We start from the raw sequence: 23,212 nt of genomic DNA on the forward strand, positions 1-23,212 counted from the left end.
TCTTCTGTGGAAACAAAAGCAGAATCTCTTTTCCAAAGCAACCTATCCTTAGACATAAATTTTGAAGTCAAGATACCTTTAAAATATACATATTGGTTTAACTGAGCAGCCTTTATTGTCAAAGTCTTTCTGTAGTTAAAAATCCCAAAGACAATATAATCCAGACTCTCTGTTAATTTTCGTCTTTATGCGGTTTATTTTTTTTTATATTATTTTATTGTCTCTTTAAAGACTTTATTTTTAAAAATTATCTATTTCTTTATATAACTCCTTTCCCCCTCTCTTTCAAAGCCTACATACATTTTTACATATAGTATAAGTCGTTTAGAGGTTTATCCCGCTTGAATCTGTCTTATTGTGAATCTCTAATCCTTCTCTGACTGGGAGAGACTTTAAACTGCTATACTTCATGGCCAGGACAAAAAGTGGCAGCCCTGGCTGCTGACTCCACCCACCTCAGTTTCCCAACATGGTGGAGGTACCCAGGAGAGTCATGCTTACCTTGCCAACTCTGGGGTCCGTGCTGCTACCAGGTAACATGCAGCTGGCCCATAAACATTTTTTTCTGTATGAGTAAGGCTAAATCGACCATGCAGTGCACTGCAGTTTCAAGACGTCTCTGTGTGCCAAGGTGGGAATCCGCATGCATCCTACAGGTCAAGCCCGAATGCTGCAAACCCACCATACCGTAGCTCAAGGCCACACTACAGCTTGCCAGAGAGACAGAACTAGGAAGCTGTTTTTAGCTCCATTTTAGAATCCTTTTTAAAGCTTTCTCAGGTTTTAGGTGGAAATTCTTGCTACCATGTTTGGGCGCCAAATGTAGTGGGAAGTTTCTCGGGTCCAGCCCTAGCTCAGCAGCCTGCTCCTGAGCTCCAACAAAGCTTGCCTTATTTGAGCTACCTGATCTTTCTTCTGGGCAAGTGGCATTTTGGGATGGTTCTACCTCTGTAAATTCCTTTTGGGCTTCTCTCTGACTGGATTTCCTTGTATATGAGCATGAGCTTTCCTATACATTTCTATCACATGTGGACTCACACTGTTCTTCAAATACTAAGACTTTTTTCTTATAAGCATTTTCATCTCCTGTTAGGTAATGTATATAATCTGCAACTTCTAACCCATAGTGTACTTGTGATGAACTTCTGCATTATACTCCTTGCTTTCAGAATGGTAACCCTGGCTCCTCAGGCACTGTAAGGAATGGAAAAGCCTCCAACTATGACTTTCTTCAGCCCCACAAACTTCACTGGCAGCTGTATAATAGCTATGTTGAGGCTTGCTCTAATATAACAGGTAGAGGCACCAAATTGGCCGTCAATGCTTTCCACGTTTCGTTCATCTGTAGTTACCTCCACTTGGCCTCTGTAGATCTTCTCCATGCCACACTACAGAGAAGACAGAGAGCCAGCCATGGCCAGATGTAAACTGGTGCATAGCTCTAGGTTCATCTGCAGAAGCTGAACTAATTTGCTTATACAGGCGTAAGCAATCTATTAGTTACTGCCCTCCTGTGTGTTGGGTGTGTTGTACGTATTTTTGTCCTGGATGACCATAGTAATCAGTTTCATCCTCAACATCGCTAAGCAGCACATGAAGCAGGCTTTACTCTTGACCACTTTATCAGGCCCAGTTTCTGCACCTGTTTACTTACAGTTCTGCAACACTAGGTTCTTAGGCATAACTTTCCATTTCACACCTAGGAATTAAATGGTTAGGTTCTATGACAGATCATTTTAACTTTAAAAACACACTTACAAGTTGTTTTCTGGAAATATCTCTTGTCATCTTTGGCTACTACACAAAGTAGCACAAAGAACACTTGAAGGCACCTATAAAATCATGGATCTGGGCCAGCAGGATGGCTCCGTAGGAAAAGGCCAGTAAGTGCCACTAAGCCCAGTTCCATTTGGTGGAAGGAAACACTGAGTAACCAGCAAGTTCTCCTCTGGCCAAATGCACACCAAGGCAGGTGCACCCAGCCTGCACACAGAGGCAGGTGAGCTCAGCCTGCACACAGAGGCAAGTGCACCCAGCCTGCACACAGAGGCAAGTGCACCCAGCCTGCACACAGAGGCAGGTGAGCTCAGCCTGTACACAGAGGCAGGTGCACCCAGCCTGCACACCGAGCCAGGTGAGCTCAGCCTGCACACAGAGGCAGGTGCACCCAGCCTGCACACAGAGGCAGGTGAGCTCAGCCTGCACACAGAGGCAGGTGAGCTCAGCCTGCACACAGAGGCAGGTGCGCCCAGCCTGCACATAGAGGCAGGTGCACCCAGCCTGCACACAGAGGCAGGTGCACCCAGGCTGCACACAGAGGCAGATGAGCTCAGCCTGCACACAGAGGCAGGTGAGCTCAGCCTGCACACAGAGGCAGGTGCACCCAGGCCACACATCCAGGCAGTTGCACCCGGGCATGCACATCGACGTGAACTCACACATAAGAAACTAGCTAAAAGTGTAAGTTTCACAACCTTGAGCTTCTACTTCACCTGTGCCTTTGATTTCCTGGAGAAAAGATGAGTGATTGTGTTCCTTGTCCTAAAACAGTCTTCTGCACAGGGGAGATGGTTACTCAGCTGGGGATGTTGAGTTTACCAGCAAGCACATGATGGTGGCATAACAAATAAATGAAGAGTGGTACTAAATGAAAAGCTGAGAGAAATAGAATCGGTTAAAAATGCTGTCTTAATAAAGTCATTTATACTGAAAGATCTTCAAATACAGAGGTGGAACATAGCGGAAAATAAAATCATCTGTGATCATACTCTTAAAAACTGTTTTATGGGCCAGGTGGTGGTGGCACACACCTTTAATCCCAGCACTCGGGAGGCAGGGCAGGTGGATCTCTGTGAGTTCGAGGCCAGCCTGGTCTTCCAGAACAGCCAGGTCTACACAGAGAGACCCTGTCTCAAATAAAATAAAATAAAATGTTTTATTTTGCCACCAGTGTGTAAGGAATGGATACAATAGGGTTCCAATACAATTCTTATTTATGAAAGCCCACCAGGTTGGTTTGGCTTAGGGACCATTAGGAGATACAGGTTTGCACAGGTTAACACGGAGAACTCATCGTATACACTAAGGGAAAAGGCGTGCATTAGTGTGGCAGGGGTAGTGAGCTGCCACTTGGTAAAATGAATATTCATATGCATATGTCCCAACAGAGAGGAGCCTGGAGGGCTGTTCAGCAAACACCACTGGAGAAGCTGTCACTAGGCTGCAGGTCTGCAGAGGGTTTTCTTCTCTATGTTTTCATGTAACGTTCTGCAGACTTAAAGCATGTAGCCTTGTGAGTCTTTCAAACTGAGAGCAAGCCTGGCCTTGTTCTAGCTCCTTCTCTCTGTATCTTCCATCTGCCTCTGTCTCCTGTCTATTGTGTGTCCTCAACAAGGCATCTGCTCTTTCTTTATTCAACAGCACATGAAATGCAGTATGGAGAGAGAGGAATACAGAACCACCCTCAAGAAACTTTTACTAAAGTTTTACAAAGTGAAAAACCCCTGTGAAGTGTCAGTACCCCTTACAGACGCAGAACAGCACTCAAAACCATAAACAGACAGGATCAACCTAAACTCCTATGTTGCTTCCTGGTTGCTTTCAATATTGTGGCTTCCAGTGAGTGACATGCTTGACTACCGTATCACACACATACATTATAAAAGGGCATAAAAGGGTCGCAAAAGAGAGACAGAAATATATTTTATGATTGAAACTATGGGTTCAGTGTACCTTGTAAAAGTTGGTAACATGGGAAGTGCAAGGTTCAGTAAAGTTGGTTATATTGTTTCCTTAAAGACAAGTTAACCTTAAGTAAGCTAAGTTCACAGCAGGGCGACAGGTTGGGTCCAGAGTTTTCAGTGGTCCCAAAGCATACAATCAGCTTGGTTTCAAGGTCGGGCAAAAGTTCAGCTCTTCCTTCCTTCCTTCCTTCCTTCCTTCCTTCCTTCCTTCCTTCCTTCCTTCCTTCCTTCCTTCCTTCCTTCCTCCCTCCCTCCCTCCCTCCCTCCCTCCCTCTCTCTCTCTCTCTCTCTCTCTCTCTCTCTCTCTCTCTCTCTCTCTCTTTCTTTCTTTCCTGTCTGTCTTTTTAACATTTTATTGATTCTTTGCGGATTTCACATCATGCACCCTGACTCCACTCATCTCCTGTCCTCTCACTTCTGCCCTCTGCTCTTGCAACCTCACTGCCCCCAACAAACAAAATTTAAAAGTATAGGAGAGAGAGAGAGAACAGAAAAGAGAAAAGAAAGAAAAATCTCGGCATGGAAGCTGTAATGTGGCCCATTGAGTCACACAATTTAGTCAACATATCTTTACTTGTAAGAGTTCAATGCAATGGCTCCTTGGTCTGGCTCAAGGACTCTGGCTTCTGCTACCCTATCAATACCGGGCCCTCCTGGGTATCCTCTTGTTGCCCTGTGTTGTGGAGAGCCTGTAGCTTTGGATCTGCAGGTCCAGCCCCTTCACATCCTCCAAAAGTTCAAAGATGAAGTGGATGTTGGGGTGGGCTAACTCATAGCCCTGGTCTGGGCCTGGGTGGTAGCTGGGTTGGTCAGCCTGCCAGCTTTCCCTCATCATCACCACCAGGGTGAGCTCTAGAGCACTGTCCTGGCCAGCTCACCCAGTGCAGCAGGCAGCAAGGGGCGGGGCCAGCTCTCCTGCTCCCAGCCTCAGGTCTGCCTCGCCCACACTCACACCACCACCAGGGACTACCTGTTTCCCCACTGCAGCCTCCTGAAGCTGAGTCATGGCTTATTGTCTGCCCTGTTCTGGCATATTTTCTGGCTGAAGGAACAGTGATTTCTTCAGAAAATCCTGAGGTTCCTTTACTGGGGGGAGGAAGAAGGCAGGGCAAATGTTTCCATTGTGCAGAAAAGAAAACTTAGAACTTAGGGAGCCTTACATGGTGGTCAGGATCAGAAATGCATCAGCTCTAAAACAGACCATTTTAATGCCAAGGTCACAAGATTCCTTCCACTCTGGAGCAAAAAGCAAATCGTACCTATGAGATAGGAGAGAAATGAGGGCTGGAAGATGGCCCCATTGGTAAAGTGCCTGCTGCTCTAGGATCTGCAAGTGTCTCTTAGCAGTCCTTACTTTTGCATGTGTGTCATGAAGAAGGAGGTCTATGAATCTGGTCAGTTTCAGGGATGTCCTGAAGCTACTTTGTTTACTTCCTGAGCCTAATTAGCTTCCCACAGAGTGGAATGTTTCACCTCCCCTTGGACTCTGTTGTCTCACTTCCCTTTTAACATCTGTATTAAAAATATCCTGCTGTTTCACCCCCACTTTAACATCCTATTTCTTAGTGAGCTTCCCTCAAAGATGGAGCACAATGCAGAAGACATGTAACCATAATAACTACAGCTAAAGCTGAATGTGAACTTCTCATGCTAAAGCTGCCCATGAACATCTCAAGAGATCCATTACACACTGCATGCTGCTTAGGAAAGAAGGCAGGAACAGCTGTTAAGAGCACAACTCCTCTGTGCTTAGAATGTGAACCCAAAGGAAGGATTATCCCCAAATGGTAATTATGCTTATTTCTTGATAGCAGTATTTCAGGGAGGTTTTTTGCTCCTTCTTTTCTGAATTGTTTGCATTTTTCTACAATGAAAATATAAAAATGGAAGAAAAACTCTTAGTGCTTGCTCTTAAAAAGATACCATCAGGCGGTGTTTGCTTGCTATTCGCAGTCCCACAGCATGGGGAGGGAGGTTCAGGGGTGGCGGGGGGGGGGGGGCTTCCCTGGTTCTTTGTAAATGCTTCCACCACAGTGACTCATTTGTACATTGTTATCTGCCCAGCATGTGGAATCTACCACAAAGAAAGTGTTGGGCACGCTTTGCGAACAGAATGCCAAGTGTCCTGTAGATTCAGCAGACACCAGAGGCTTCAGAAATGACATGAACGTGGGTTCAGCTGAAAGCGTTTCAGCTCTTGCGTGGCTGGAGTTCCCATGGCTCAGGAGCCCAGGGATCCCTGATAAATAAAGTTCAGTGCAACCTGTCTGGGGATCCTGGGTCGCTGGCACCTAGTCTTGGGTCACACTTTCAGCACTTCACACAAAAAAGGTGTTTCCAGAGAAGAGCTTTAGAGAAAGTTCAATGAAACAGCAATCTTGATAATACAGCAGTCTAGGATTGAGGGGCTTCAAAGGTTTATTTATTTCTAGTTTATGTGTATGAGTATTTACCTTCAGAGGCTAGAGAGGAGGGTGTTGGGTCCCCTAGAACTGGAGTTACAGGTGGTCATGAACGGCTCCATGTAGGTGCTGGGAACTGAGCCCTGGTTCCCTGAAAGAGCAATAAGTACTCTCATTATTATTATCATTATTAAGAACTTTTTATTCATTTTACATACCATCCCCCTCTTCCCTACTCCGACCCCTCCAGCCTCCCTCTACCCAACCCACCACCCATTATCTCCTACAAGAAGGTAAAGCTTCCCATGGGGAGTCAGCAGAACCTGGTACACTCAGTTGAGGCAAGTCCAAGCCCCTCCCCCTGCACCAAGGCTATATAAGGTCTCCCACCATAGGTAGTGGGCTCCAAAAAAACAGTTCATACACCAGGGATGGATCCTGATCCTACTGCCAGGGGCCCTCTCAAGCAGATCAAGCCACACAACTGTCTCACCTATGCAGAGGGCCAAGATCAGTCCCATGAAGATGCCACTGGTGTTGGTCTAAATTTTATGAGTTCCCACTAGTTTGGTTTGGTTGTCTCTGTAGATTTCCCCATCATGATCTTAACACCCTCCATCCCCCCACCCCACCTCATAAAATCCTTCTTCCCTCTCTTCAACTGGACTCCTGGAGCTCAGCCTGGTGTTTGGTTGTGGATCTCTGCATCTGCTTCCATCAGTTACTGGAGAAAGGCTCTGTGATGACAGTTAGGGTATTCACTGATCTGATTACTGGGGTAAACCAGTTCAGGCACCCTCTCCACTACTGCTAGTAGTCTAAGCTGGGGTCATCCTTATGGATTCCTGGGAACTTCCCAAGCACCCAGTTTCTCCCTATCCCCATGATGTCTCCCTCTATCATGGTATCTCTTTCATTGCTCTCCCACTCCATTCCTGTTCCAGCTGGGCCATCCCGTTCCCTTATGTTCTTATCCTCCACCCCTTACCCTCCATTGCTCACCCATCCCCAGTTTACTCATGGAGATCTCATCTATTTCCCCTTCCCAGGGTGATCCATGCGTCCCTCTTAGGGTCCTCCTTGTTAGCTAGCTTCTCTGGAGCTATAGGTTGTAGCCTGGTTATTCTTTGCTTTACATCTAGACTCTGAACTAGTGACTTCCAGCTCCTAGCTTTTGGGTTTCAAGCACAGTAGCCACACTAGTGGGTGTCCCTACAGTGTACCCTCCCTGTCTCAAAGGGCACTCTACCGCTGAGCTCGGCCTCAGCCTTTCTTTTTTTACTTTTTCTTTCCAAAAAGGGTCTCACTACGTTGCCCAGACTAGCCTCGGACTCACTCATTCTGCACTAAGCAGACCTTCAAGTTAGGATCCCCCTGCCTCAGACTCCCAGGTATCCTGGATTACAGCCTGTTCCATCAGAGACAGCAGCCTTTCACAGTCAGTATCTAGTCCATTTGCCCAATGTGTCTGGTAGCCGAGTGGTTCAAACTCCTGGGAAAGCACGCACAAGTTTCTTCCATCCATCATCTACTTAGCTCCTGAATCATTGCATAAAAATAATTAGAACTAGCTGGCCTGAAGCCACCAAATGTAAAATCAATAACTTTAAAAATATTTACCATTTCTGTTTTTTACTGGTGTGCTTAAATCAAGCTCTGTCTAAGGGGAGGAAATTTATCACCCTTAGTTTTAGGGATAATTTCCCATCTTTATTCAGTTAACATTAGACCACAATTTTATGCGATGCATTTTAATGTGCTTGGACAGTGTTTGAATTTGCAGGTTACCACACTGACAACCATTGCCTGACATTTAAGTTGATTCCAGTTTTTCAATAGCATTTAATTGAACAAAACATTTTTGCCTGTTGGACTCCATTCTGTCACTACAAGAAAACTTGCTGCTTCTCTCAGACTTGATTAGGTTATCTGCCGTCTTCTTGATAATAGCCATCTCACTACAGATGAGAACCTGTTGTGATTCTTGACTTTTATCTCCGCAGTGATTTACGTGCTAAGCATCTGTTGTAGAATGCAGTCCTCTAAGCAAAATGCCACAGCTTCATCAGATGTGCCTGCTTGCAAGAGGCCATGGCAATCACCACAAGCTGGTTGACTGTTCATGTTCCCTCATTGATGGAAGGGGTGGGGAGGGTCGTTGAAGTTCTAGCCACTCTTTCCAGCCATTGGTGTCCAGTTCTGCCCCGATTGCACATGACTTTGGTCCTTGGAGGTGCTGGCATATATATGTGGGGAAGATTAACCTAATGGAGCTCTGTCTAGTTCCCCGTCGTCTATGCTGGGTGAAGACTTTCCAGTGTGGCTGCTTTGGGGTCACCCATGTGTCCCTCTTGTCCTAGTTTCCACTTGTCTCTCCAAAACAATATATTCTACTTCCCCTTCCCTGGAAGACTCCCTTATTCCTTACTAGGTACCTAACCTCTGTGGTAATTCAGACTGAAACACTCATATTGAAAGATTAAGAACTAACATCCACATTGTAGAGAAAACATGAAATATTTGACTTTTGAGGTCTGGGTTATTTCACTCAGGATGATTATTTCTGGCTCCATCTGTTTATCTGCAAATTTCATAATTTCACTTTTAGTAGCAGCTGAATAATGTTCCATTGGGTAAACGTGCCACATTTTCATTATCTGCTTATCAGCTGATGAACATCTAGGCTGCTCCCAGTTTCTGGTTATTATAAATACAGCAGTAATAACATGGATGACCAGGTGTCTCTATACTAAGATGTGGAGTCCTTTGGTTATATGCCCAAGAGTGGAATAGCTGGATCTTGAGGTAAACTAATTCCCAGCTTCCTGAGGAAACACCTCACTGATTTCCATACTGACTGTACCAATTTGTGCAACACATGAATGTTCCTCTTTCCCAGCATTCTTCCTAGCATGAACTGTCGTCATTTGTTTTGTTAATCTTAGCCATTCTGACTCCTGTAAGATGAAATATCAAAGTGGTTTTTAATTTGTATTTCCCTGGTGGCTGAGGATGTTGAATATTCAGCCATTTGTGTTTCATCTTTTGGGAACACTGTACCCCATTTTTATTGGGCTATTTGTTTCCTTGATGTTCATTTTTTTAAAAGGTGTGCACACCACTGCCCGGCATTGGTGGTATTTTATTTTATGTACATTGGTATTTTACCTGCATGTATGTCTGAGGATATCGGGTCTCCTAGAACTGAAGTTACAGACAGTTGTGAGCTACCATGTGGTTGCTGGGAATTGAACCTGGGTCCTCTGGAAGAGCAGTCAGAGCTCTTAACCACTGAGCTATCTCTGCAGCCTCCGATGTTCATTTTTAAAGTTCTTTATATATTCTAGACACTAACCCTCTGTGAGATTTATATTTGGTATAGATTTTTCCCATTCCATAGACTGTTATTTTGCTTGAATGATGGTGTCCTTCATTGTACAGCTTGTTAACTTCATGAGATGCCATGTGTTACATTTTTCTTTGTAGTAGAATATTACTTTAAGGTGTGTTACTTTTGTTTATGTTGCATTTGTTTAACTCTTTGGAGCTATGTTACTGTACCTGACTAATAAAGATCTGAACGGCCAATAGCAAGGCAGGAGAGAGGATAGGTGGGGCTGGCAGGCAGAGAGAATACATAGAAGGAGAGATCTGGGAGGAGAGATCAGGGAGCCAGAGCATCAGGAGGACTCAGGGGCAGCCGCCCTGCTATACAGCAAGCCACCAAGTGAGAGTGAGATTTACAGAAGTAAGAGAATGGAAAAGCCAAACAAGTCAATTTAGAGTTAAGAAAAGCTGGCTAGAAGCTAGGGCCAGGCATTCATAATTAAGAATAGACCTCTGTGTGTGTTTATTTGGGAGCTGGGTGGCAGGCTCCCCAAAAAGAGAAAAACAACAACAGGTCCTAATGCCTGTGCTGCCAGAGTTCTGTTCAGAAAGTCCTTTCCTATTCCAATAAGTTCAAGCCTAGTCCTTTCTTCCTCTTCTACCAGATTCAGGGTATCTGATCTAATATTGAAGATCTTGCTCTATCTGGAGTTGAGTTTTGTGCAGGGTGACAGATGTGGATCTATTTCAGTCTTCTACATGCAGCCATCCAGTCTGCAAAGCCCTGTTAGTTGAAGATTATGTTTTCTCCAGTGTGTCTTTTGGGGGTCTTTGTCAAAAATCAGGTGTCTGTAGGTATGTGGAATTATGTCTGGATTTTCATTTCTGTTCTATTGATCAACATATCTGTTTCCATGCCAATACCAGGCTGTTCTTATTACTATGACTCTGTCATACAAGTTGAAATTTGGGATGGTGATATCTAACCCAGTTCTTTTTTTTTTTTTTTTTTTGGTTTTTCGAGACAGGGTTTCTCTGTGTAGCTTTGTGCCTTTTCCTGGAACTCACTTGGTAGCCCAGGCTGGCCTCGAACTCACGGAGATCCGCCTGGCTCTGCCTCCCGAGTGCTGGGATTAAAGGCGTGCGCCACCACCGCCCGGCACTAACCCAGTTCTTTTATTATTCAGTATTGTTTTAGCTATCCTGGGATTTTTGTGTTTACATAGGAAGGTGAAGACTGATTTTTCAATTTCTGTGAAGAATTGTGTTGGGATTTGGATGGTGATTGCATTGAATCTGTAGGTTATTTTTGGTAGGAGGGCCATTTTTACTATATCAGTCCTACCAATCCATGAGCATGGAAGATTTTTCCATCTTCTGGTGTCTATACAATTTTTTCACCTTTTTGGTTGAGTTACCCCAAGATTTTTTAAGGGTCTTTTATGTATAAAATCATATCATGTGCTAATAAGTCATATCATGTGTCCCATAGTTTTAGCTATGTTGTGTTTTTATTTTTATTCAGCTACAAAAAGTTATAAATCCCTTCTTGATTTCTGTCTTGAGCCAATTTTCATTCAGTAGTGAACTGTTTACCTTCCATGAGTTTGCAGCTTTAATCTATGGTAGTCAGATAGGTTGTTATTTCAATTTTCTATCTATTGAGACTTGCTTTGTGTCCAAGTCTGATGTCAATTTTGGAGAAAGTTCCAAAAAGAACTTATGAGAAGAAATTATATCTATAGTGTTTCAGTGGAATGTTCTGTAGATATTTGTTAGGTCCCATTCATTGATGATGTTATTTAATGTCAGCATTTCTATGTTTATTTTTTGTGTGGCTGACCATATTAAAGTCACCCACTATGACTGCATGAGAGTCAATATGTGATTTTAGCTGTGGTAGAATTTCTCTTCTAAACTTGGATGCCCTTGTGTTTGGTTATAAATGTTTAGAATTGTAACATCCTTTTGGTGATTTTTTTTTATTATTGCTGAGTATGTAGTATCCTTCCCTGTCTCCTCTGATTAGTTTTGGTTTAACATCTGTTTTGTCAAATATTAAAATAACTATACCTGCTTGCTTCTTGGGTCCATTTGCTTGGCATAAATTTTTTCATCCTGTCTGTCCTTGATGGTGAGGTGTGTTTCTTGGATGTAGTAGAAAGATAGATCCTGTTTTATAATCCAGTCTGTTAGTCTCTTTTTTTGGCGGGGGGGGGGGGGACGGGGGGACGGGACGGGGGGGGGGGGGATTGAGACCATTAATGTTGAGGGTTATAATGAGCAGTGTTTTTGTTGTGGTGGTACAGGGCTTTCCCTTTCTCTTTTGATTTTCTGTTCTGAGATTATTTATTCCTTGTGTCCTCTTGGGTGTAGTTAATCTCTTCAGACTGAAGTTTTACTTTAAGTGCCTTCTGTAGAGCTGGATTTGTGATAGAAAATGCTTAAATTTAGCATTGTTGTGTTTTTCTTTCTCATTTGATTGTGATTGGTGGTTTTGCTGGGTATAGAAGTCTGGGTTGGTGTCTGGGATCTCTTAGAGTTTGTAGAACATATATTCAAGCATTTCTGGCTTTCAGAGCCTCCATTGAAAAGTAAGGTGTTATTCTAATGGGCTACCTTTAGATGTGACTTGGTATTTTTCCCTTGCAGCTTTTAATGTCCTGTTTTTGTTCTGTGCATTTAGTGTTTTGGTTAGTATATATCATGGGTGATTTCTCTTCTGATCCTGTTTATTTGGTATTCTGTATTTTTGTGTACCTTGATAGGCATCTAAGATTGAGAAAATTATTTTCTATTATTTTGTTAAAAATATTTTCTGTGTCTATGACCTGGGTTTCCTCACTTTCCTCTATACCTATCATTCATAGATGTGATCTGTTCATAGTGTCTTTGATTTCCTAGATGTTTTGTATCTGGATTTTTTTTAGATATAACATTTTCTTTGGCTGAGCTGTCCATTTCTTCTAGCTTGTGTTTAAGACTTAAATTCTTTCTTCTGTGCCTTTTAATCTGTTGGTGAGGGAGGCTCACCTCTGAGGTTTTGTTTGACATCCCGAGGTTTTCATTTCCAGTTTTATTTCAGTTTGGGTCTTCCTTGATGATTCTATTTTGTTGTTTTTGTTATAATTAAAGTCTACTTTCATGTCTTGAAATGTTTTCACTATTTCATTCAATTGTTTGTATTTTCACGCTCTTTATTAAGGCATTTATTCACACCATCTTTAAGGTCCTTGAACATATTCATAATTGCTATTTTGAAGTCCTTGTCTTATGCTTCAGTTGAATTGTTTTTCTCAAGGCCAATTGCAATAGGGTTGTTGGCTTCTAGAGGAGGCATATTGTCTTGGCTGTTCATGTTTGAATCTTTGCCCTGGGATCTAGGCATCTAAAGTTATGGCATTTTAACTATTTCTTGGAGTAGAAATATGGTTCTTGCCTTTGCTGGATAGGTGGTCCATGTTTGGGTTGCTGTTGCCTACTCAGGTTCCTAGCCTAGTGTGGCAGTTGTGGGGTCAGTCACTGGTTGGGAGTGGTTCTTTGGGTCAGCAGGTATCACAAAGGAACTAGAAGGAAAATCTAAGGGGGGCAGTGAGAAAGACCTAGAGAGAACCTGGTCCACACCAAGTAGTGGAGTCCCTCCCTGGGTGATGAGGGTGGGCTGGGAGGAGGGGCTTCTGCAGGCAGGCTGTGGCAGGACCAAGAGGAAGTCTGGAGCGACTGGAGTGAAGGACAGGGAGGACCATAAATGGCCACTGGGAGTCCCTGGTAGAGAGTGGTCTGCAGGTTTGTGGGTATCACAAAGGGACCAGGGTGGGCTGGAAGGAAGGGACTTAATTTCTTGAGAAGTGTCCTAAAGTGATTCCCTCGAGTCCCTTTCTCTAATGCAGACACATGGTGCCACAGACCTCCCCCGGCACTGTGTGAGTGACGCTCACACATCCTTACATGTTGTTTTCATTCTCACTCAGTTCAAAACACTTGTTACTTTCCCCCCTTTGTCTTTTGGCCTCTGGCTTACTTAGAAGCATGTTATTTCAGTTCCAATCTGAGTATTTCCCAGGTATCTCTCTGTTACTGACTTCCAAGTTAATTCCTTTGTGGCCAAAGAACATTTTACATCACCTGGATCGCTATACCATGTTGAGGTTGTTTTCAGACTCAGAGCATAGCTTGTACTTGAAAATAATCTACATCCTGCTGTTGTGTGGGTGTATTTCATGTTCTCTGAGTAGTTGTGGGACAGTCAATGTAGCCTCACTGGCCAAAGTAAAAGACCTTTTCCACTTGAACTGTGTATGCTAAGGAGGAAAAGTCCCAGCTCTCAAAGTCTGCTCCACGACTCCTGCCCCAACCTGTGTACTGACAGAAGTGGGCATTATTTCCTGCTAAGGGAGAGGGGTGTATTGTTCCATGCATGTAATCTTAGCACTTGGGGGGCAGGGGCAGGAGGATCGCAAGTCTGAGCCCAGTCTGGGCTAGGTTATGGATCCTATGGTAGAGAATAGGGGAGGGTCAAGGGTCAAGGTGCAAGGGAGGGAAAAAACAATAAACACTGATTTATAATGCAAAAAAGTGATTTTGAGGCCCTGAAAATGCACTTTTAGTTGAGGTACCTGCAAAAGACTCTGTAGATGGAGGAGGCTGGGAGGGAATATAGACGTGAGGAAGAGTGTGGTGAGAGGCATCCTTGACTGTGACTCCCTCAGGGACTGGGTGCACTAGCTGTGTCCAGGTCTGGGGTGGGAGGGCATCTGTCCCTGAGAGTTCAGATTTCCTGGTGGCCAGGCATGCAGGGTTATATCTCTGCAATACCCTGTGACTGGCTCTAAACTTTACCTGTAGGGTTTGTACCAGAGCCAAGTCCTCAGCCACGGCCACATCCTCTCAACTCGTGCCTGAGGGCACATCCTTGTGACAGTGTGAGGCAGTGAAGAGGCCCCTCCATCTTGTATTCTTGCTGAGGCCATTTCAGGTGTAAGTAGAATCTGATCTCCTTGATGGGACTCCGGTGGAAAACATCTCTTCTAGGAAGCTGAGGTGAGGATGTCCTCGCTAACTTCCCTTAGCGCTGTTAGACTACCTGCTTGTGCAAGCCTCACCCTCCAGCTAACCACTTGCCTTGGCTTCTGTCAAATTGTTTGCTTACATGAAGGCTATCCCCTCCCTCAAGCTGTCAAGCCAGGTACCAGGACATGGTTTCTGCCCTCAGAAACCTCATGTTCTAGACACGTGGGGCTAAACCTGGGTCTCCAAATACCTGAGCATAGTCCCAACCAACTGGAATAAAGACTTTTAATTCCTATTAACTGCATCTGAGTGGTCATCTCTGGTGGGCTCCCTGTAACACCCTTACCAATATTCTCTCTTTTGAACTACATAGGTCCATATATCTAAAATGCATTTCTTGGGGCATGGAGACATGAATCACTGGTAAGATCTCTTATGGTTCTTGCAGAGGTTTGGTTCACAGTGCCGCATGGTGGCTCACAAATATATGTAACTCCAGTTCTAGGGATCCAGTGACACCTCTGGTGATCTCCATAGGCTCCTCATACACATGGTGTACATATAACTCAGGCACATAACACACATAATATATATTTTCCATCACAGGCAATTTATTTTGTTCTATTCATTCACAGTTAATACAGAAAATACTTGGAAACATTTCCATATTATGTTTGACACAGAAATCATCAAATAGAAGTATACAATGTTGACAGGAGGCAGTACATTTATAATTTATAACCCCAAATGTATTTATAAATTAGAAATGGAAAGATCTACAAATGAAATTATGAAGGTTCACCAAAGTCATTTAATCTGTCAGTTTCTCATTCATTTTTATGTCTTAATAATATTCTATTGTATGAATAAGCCACATTTTATTTCTCTCCAGTATTTGATAGCTATTTGAGTTGTTTTAACTTTTTTACTATTAGCAACACACTGCTGTAAACCTTCATGTACATGTTTCATAGGTGCACATTTTCAGTAGTTTGAGGATATATTCCTAAGGGTAGAATTGTTGAGTAACAGAGTAACAATGTTTTGCATTTTGACCAACCATCAAACTGTTTTGCCAAAGTGGCACACCATTTTACAATCTCACCAAATCCTTGTTTTTAAGGCTCTGATTTTTGTACAAAAGCATTCAATCATTCTGTCAGACCAAACCAGGAAAAGTAAGCTATAGTTATAATATATTTTATATATTTAATAAATAAATAATAAATATAATAAATACATTAAAAATGAAACATTTCTTCTAAATACTGCCAGGTTGCATTTTTATTCAGTCACAGCCTGTGTTTTACCTGGTATGTGTGGAGTACCTACTGATTTGTTTTCACCCAGTGACAAGCACTTGGGGGAAACAGTTTAAAGGTGGAGATATTTATTTAAGGTCAGTCTCAGAGCGTTCACTCCACTGCTGGCTCCATTGTTTTTAGGCTGTGGTTAAGCAGTGTGCTGGGATGGCAACGCCCCAGGATAGAAGGAGCCTACATGGGCAGAGGCTGTTCCCATGATGGCAGCCAGGAAGGAGAGAGAGAGACAGACAGAGACAGACAGACAGACAGAGAGAGACAGAAGGGTGTAGGTGATGGATGTGCCTGCCACAGAAGAGTGAGAAGGGGAGTGAAACCTGTATAGAACTTGCACCAAGCCTTAGGAAATTAGCATATGGGGAACCAGGTTGTCAAAGAGGATGCTGGAATACCTCCCACACTGCCCCACCAGGCCAACCAAAGCCAGCTGTGCCCTGGCACAGGCGCAGGCGCTCCGGAGTTTCTGACAGCAACCTTTGGCTCATCATACTACTCCAACATACATCTCCAGGTTAAGATGCTTGTGAGGTGTGTACACATGGAGTGGGATGGGGAGCGACATGGTACAGATGCATAACCAGAGAAGCCCACATCATGCAAATGAGACAAAAAGCCTGTACTGTGGTAACAGCAACAGCTAAGAGCCCAGCTCCGTGTGCAGGGGGGCCTTTGAGTTCCTAGACTTGGTCTCTTCGTTCCAGCTGCTCCTCTTCATCTGCCTTGGCAGTGTTCTGTCTCCTAGCAAACTATCTCTGCTCTTGCTGTTACTGCGTGTGTCTGTTCAAGTCTTTGTTGGGGGTGGGGATACAAGAACCTGGAACCCCTCTGCTTGTGCCCTCCAAACCCAGATATCTGCAGGTATCACATCCTTCAAAATCACAGCCATGGTGATCTGCTTCCTCCTAGTAGCTCAGCTGTAACAGCTCCTCTGTTACATCGGTCAGAGCCCTCACGATCCAACCCCTTCCTCAGAGAACCACCTCTAAATTCAGGATATCAAGTCAGCACATGGACTTATAAGGGGCACTTTGGTGAGCATTTACATCTGTGAAGGAACATTCCAGAAAAGGACTGTCTTGTTGTGATGAAGCCCCTGGAAAGAGTCTGTGTCTGCAGAGACCTGTTGGAATCTCAGTACTGTGGAGACACGGGAGTTTTGTAGGTTCAGAGGCTAATTGCTTATCTTGGGCTAGTTTAGCTTTCTGGAACAACCATTCCTTGTCCATTTCTGTAACTGAACTGACACCTGGATAGTAAACAAAAACCTCTTAGAAGCTATTAACTCAGCAGAACACTGGCGTCTACCATTCCAAAAGTCGTGAATGCCATGAGATAGCACCTTAGGTCTAACGAAGAGCTACCCCATCTCATTGTATCTGCCTCGCTGGTGTGCCTACCAACGTATTTTAAATTAGTCTGGATTTATGACTTTCTTTGTTTTATTAAACTATAACTGCTTCCATGTTAGAACATGGAGTTTGGGGTAACTTAAATCTGTGTTCCTGGGCCACAGTCACTCGAAATAGCTCTAGAATAAACTATTTGTTAATTCAAGATGAGTGCTGTGGTTTTGACGTCAATGTATCTAATGACTGACTTAACTCTTCAGATTTCATACTTGTTCCCTCTGTTCTTTGTCCCGATTTGTCTCTTTCAGTTTTCTTCTGAGTCATTTAGATTAATTAAATTAATTAAATGTTTAGTATTTCATAAAAACTTGCCCTAAACTTGGGTGATAGAGTTTTGTCCAAAGCGAACTTTGTAGCGTTAACTGCGCCTTAGCTGGTGTAGTGAGCGTGTTATGCCACAAACACAGATGTTTGAGGTTTTCTACAAGGTCAGGTTTATTGAATAACAGTAAATTCACAAGGTTGAGCAATTTCAGTGGCAGGGGTTTGCTAGATAATGCCACCTACCTTGGGGACATTTGTGGCTGTTGTGCTTCTTTGTTTTTTAAAGTCAGGGTCTCACCATGTAACCATGGCCATCCTGGAACTTGCTATATAGATCAGGCTGGCCCCAAACTCACAGAGATCCACTTGCCTTTGACTCCTGCGTCCTATAACCACAGGTGTGTTCTCACCATGGTGAGAACCCTTTTCTTGATCGATTAAGCATTGTTAAATTTAACTGGACTTAGGTTTTCTCCAAACACATCTTTATCTTTCCACATCATATTAGGCCACTGCTCATATCCTTCATTTCTCCCCTTCCTCTGTCTTTGAGTTTTTAAATTTAAGGCCGTGATAATGTTGTAGTAGGTTTTTCCCTATGGGAATAACAAGATCATTTCCATTGACATCTTAAAGCAGAGATTACAGTGACCTGGTGACCATGGCAACAAATCATTCACTACCATGCTAGACAGGCCTGGGTGATGGTGATGCTGTTATATGCCCTAGGAGAATGGGCAGGTTATTTTAGGCTGCAGGACCCTCACCTGGGATTCCAGCCATTGTTCTCTCCTGATCCATTCCCCAGGCTGCAAGTGACCTTTGCAGACGCTAGAGTTCGCAGAGAGTGGGCGGTTCGCAGGGTGGGGGTGATGTCCACAATGCAGCTTCCACCAAGTCATCATCTGCTATGGGGTGGGGCACGTGGTGGTGCAGCTGTTTGGGGGTCACCATGCTCCTGCAAGGAACCCTTCACTGTGTTCCTATAAGGAAGCCCAATAAACTCATCCATTCACCAATTTGGACTTGGACATGGTCCTTGCTTTAGTCTGTTATTGGTGCTCTGTTATGGTGAGTAGACATTTGCTCACATCTCCCGAGGAAATGTTACTACAATAGATGACCACTGCAATACGTTGTTTTATTGTTGTTGTTCAATAAGCCAATGATCTCTTCTGCAGTGACTTTATAATAAAACTTGCCATGTTAGCTTTTGTTCTGTTTTTGGTTTTGGAGAGAGCCTCACTGCCGAGCTCAGGTTGGCCTTGAACTTGAGGTCCTCCTGCTTTAGCATCCCAGAAGCTTGGATTGCAGATGTGCACCACCACGCTGGCCCATCTTAACCATTTGAAGTGTACAGTGGTCTAGACTGTGCTCACAGTGTTACGCACCACACTCGACAGAAACTCGCACTCATCAAGTGAGGAGGATGCAGGTGCTGGTCCCTCAGGTGAGTCTGTCTCTGCCCTGCTGACTCCGCACACGTGTGCCCACCAATCTCTGCTGGATCCCTGGAGGATCCTTTTCCTATACTTAGGGAGCTCTCTGGTGTCACCAGCCTTCTGTCACTAGCTCCCTGGACTCATGGCTTGCCTCTTTAATCCAGGGAGTTCCTGTGTTCTACCTCAGTTTCCCCTTCCCCATGCTGCAGCCTAGAAAGTCTGTCAGGACAGCTGGCTCACCTTGTTGCCAGTTTCCCAGGCACTGCTGTTCCTTACTACAGTTGTTAGTGTTTTCAAAGCTGTTGTGCCATTTATTTTGTGTTTTATTGTGGCCATTTCAAATGGAAACATTCACATAGTTTCCATTATTCCGCCTCGTGGGCAAATGGAAGTCTATGTATGTGATGGGAAGAAAAGATGCTTTCAGTGTGCTAACAAATCTTATAGCAAAATCCCACTCCAGTCAGTTGTCAATTTCCCAGTTTGTTCTTGCAGTTGCCCAGCAGGGGGCGGTAGAGTGCTCCGAGCCCTGTGAGGGCTAGAGCGGTTATGTTCCTGGCCTGCTCCCAAGAACTCTGATTTTGTCAGACAATAGGACTTGACAACTAGGAAACAATCCCAAATTCCAAAAGAAAAGTCCACTATAGTTTAAGACTTCTGTCTTAGTTACTGTCTTACTGCTGTGGAGAGACACCATGACCGTGGCCACACTTGTAAGAGAAAGCATTTAACTGGGGCTCGCTTACAGTTTCAGAGATTAAAGTTCATTATCATCATGGCAGGAGCATGGTGGCATGCAGATGTGGTGCTGAGAAGGAGCTGAGAGTTCTACATCCTGATCTGCAAGTGTGGCAGGGGAGGACACAGAGCCAGAGATACACACCCCCCCCCCCAACACACACACACAGACAGAGAGAGAGAGAGAAAGACAGAGAAAGAGACAGAGATATATAGAGAGAGACAGACAGAGACAGAGACATAGAGACAGAGAGAAAGAAGAGGGGAGCTTCTGAAGCCCCCAGTGACACACTCCCTCCAACAAGGCCACACCTCCTCATCCCTCTAAGTAGTGGCACTTTTTGATTAGTAAACATGGAGCTCTGTAAGCCTATGGGGTTCATTCTTATCCAAACCTCCACACCTGTTGATCTGCAGAGCCATCCTCTCCAAGTATCTTAGCATTTGCTGCAAACAAGGACTTGCTTCTGTGTGGCCACAGCACTGACGAGAAAACCAGATCACATTGGCCGGGTTTGGCAGGCTAATCCTCAAACTTGGTTAAGGTTTCCTCTCTGTCTCAGTGATTCTCTCTCTCTGTGTTAATATGCATGTGTTCAGGTGTGTTTGGATGCTGAGGTCTTCCTCTGTCTCTCTCTTCTGTTCTGAGACAAGGACTGTCACAGAACTCGGAGCTTGATTCCACAGGACCAGCTGGCCAGTGTGTTACGGGGACCTTCCTCTCTCTACCTCTTTAGGACTGGGATTACAGATGTGCATCTCCACACCTGCCTTTTTACATGGGAGCTGGGGATCTGAACTCGGGTCCTGGTGCTTCCACGGCAAGCACTCCATGATCCACCTCTCTAGCTCCTCCGCACTGCCCTTAAGCCAGAGCACACCCCATCTGTTCTGAGTGTCTTCATCTCCTTCAGTCTGGACAACCTGGCCTTTTGTTGAATTCAACACTGAAACAGTATAAATACCTTTCCTCATGAAACTTCCAATAACTCATTCACTCATTCATTCATTCACCTCTCTGAGGACTTGAGATCTCCTATTACGATCTCAACATAAAAAAAAAAAAAAACAGGCTGAGAGCAAGGCGGCCCATCAGTTAGAGGAACTTGCTGCCCAGCCAGACACCTGAGTTGGATGCTCAGAAGCCCCTGGTGGAAGAAGAGCTGACTCCAGCCAGCTGTCCACTGATCTTTGCACATGATATGCACAGCTCTCCCTCCTCACAAAATACACACTTGTGTTTTAAAACATTGTTAGAAACCTTGTTAAATCTTCCATACCTGTTGCCACTCTGTCCCTGGTACAGACGGGCTCCTCGGCCAGGTCTAACACTGCACTGGGACACATCTCTCATGTGCGCCTGACTCCCTTGCTCGACCTGAACCCACACACTGGGTCTATCTCACTTACGGGCAGGCGCACACCACTGGGCTTTGGAGGCCTGTGTCCTGCTGCTTCCCGGATGCTGGTCGTTTGTGGCACTGCCTCTTCCTCCAGTTGGCACCTCACTCTGACTGACCCCTGCACGGTGCTGACCCCCGCCAGCCCAGCTGTGGGCATGGCTGCTGGCCTGGCTCTGCCCTGTCTGCATTATTAGAGGATGATAAAAGAGCATTTATATTGCTATCCCCAGGTGATTCTCAGGCTGGTGTTATTTATAACTGATCAACAGACACTGTTTCAAACAAATGCCGTGAGAGGAATACAACTCAAGTCCTGTCATGTTAAAAATAATCTGAGGGTGTGATTCAAAATGTGCGTTGCCACACTCATGAGAAACAGCTATTAATGTCTTATAAGATGGTTATTAGAATAAGAATAGCAGGCTACATGAGATTCATAAATAGGGTCTCAGAAGTGAGTAAAGCAAATCATTATATAAAAGAGCAGTATTTTCTATTAGATTTCCTCACAGTTTCTCCTCGATGAGCTTCATAAAAACGATAGTAAGGCGGGAAGGTAATGGTAGGTAGCTGACCTCAGAAAACACTTCCAGAGCCTGGAGATGGCTCAGAGGTTAACCGTGAGCACTGCTCTTGCAGAGGATCCAAGTTTTGTTCCCGTCACCCATATCCAGTGGGGCCCACCTGTCTTAACTCCAGCTTCAAGGGAATCCCTTTGATGCCAACATACCCACACCCAGATACAGACATACACTTTTAAACATAAAAATTAGAGCCATTCTGAATGCATGAGGCCACCTACAAGCCACTGTGTGGAAAGCATTACAAGTCACCCAGTTTCTATTCCAGCATTATGAAGAAGGGTCCGCGTGGGGAATTATACTGTAGGGGACAAAGGGAAGCTGTGTGGGTCATCACTTCACGTGGAGCAAACCTCCCCACACGTGGCTGGCAGAGCAACACCTGTCTACTGTGCCAACCTGACATAAACAATCATCTGGGAAGAGGGAACCTCCACTGAGAAAATGTTCCCCGCAGACTGGACAAGACTGTGGTGCATTTTCTTGGTTGATGATTGATATGGGAGGGTCCAGATCACTGTCCTGATCATGTCCAGATCATGGGCTAATGGTCCTGGATGCTGTAAGTGCACAAAATGCATAAGCCATGAGGAGCAAGCAAGTAAGCAGCACTCCTCCATGGCTTCTGCTTCAGTTCCTGCCTCCAGGTTCCTGCCTTGAGCTTCTGCCCTGACTTCCTGGACTATAATCTGTAAAATGAGATAAGCCCTTTCCTCCCCAAGTTGCTTTTGGTCATGGTGTTTTGTCTAAGACATCTACTATAGTTCATGTGGCTGCAGACCCACCCCCTTTTGCTTCCTTAGGGAGGGTTCTATGGCTTTGCTGCATGCATCCCCCAGCATCTGACTAGGCTAGGCTTCATCCAGAAGCTGTGGTCAAGAGCTGAGGGGTCTGATTCGGTGGCCACACCTTCTATTGGGGACTTGGGGGGTCCAGGCCCTTGATAGTCCCCTCCCAGGGTCAGGGAAGAATCTACAACCAGCTGATAATTTAATCTTTGATGATAGGAAATGAATCTATGTACACGAAACTCCTTAGTCCATACACTATTCTTCTGAGTAGTTCTCCCTCTACACAGCTTCTACTCTGCTCTCATGCCTAGCTCCTTTCTTGCCTGATTTCTCTCTACATTTATATGCTGTCTCCTCTAAGTTCTATCTTAATTCCTTCATCTTAGTTCTGCCCTATCTAGGTACTCTTCCATCTAGTTCTTTCCCATATCAGCTCCTCTCCCATCTCCTTCTTCCTCATCTTGTTCTTCCTCATCTGGCTCTTCCTCATCTTCCATCTCATTGCTCTAGTACTCTCTTTTAGCCCTTCAATCTAGTTCTTCCCATCTAGTCTGTTCCTCTCCAGTTCTTACCCATCTAGTTCTTCCATTCTCTTTTTTCCTCTCTCTTTCCTTCTTTCTGTCTCCTTATTCTCTCTGTTCCCCCAAGTCCCTCAGGAATCCAGTTATAAACCCAAGCAATAGCAATCCTCTGGCAGAGCAAGGTCACCAGGCTTGAATTCTATGGGGTCATAAAGGTAGGTAAGAATTTCCCTCAGGCAGTGACTGTCAGGCTTTTACA

General features: G+C 44.5%; 1 pseudogene; it reads right to left on the minus strand.

Moving 5' to 3' along the window:
* Positions 1-650: 650 nt before the first annotated feature.
* LOC102926635 (large ribosomal subunit protein uL18 pseudogene) lies at positions 651-21,217 on the minus strand (annotated as a pseudogene).
* Between the last annotated feature and the right edge of the window lie 1,995 nt (positions 21,218-23,212).

This window comes from Peromyscus maniculatus, chromosome 21 (assembly GCF_049852395.1).
Source record: "Peromyscus maniculatus bairdii isolate BWxNUB_F1_BW_parent chromosome 21, HU_Pman_BW_mat_3.1, whole genome shotgun sequence".
Classification (NCBI taxonomy): domain Eukaryota; kingdom Metazoa; phylum Chordata; class Mammalia; order Rodentia; family Cricetidae; genus Peromyscus; species Peromyscus maniculatus.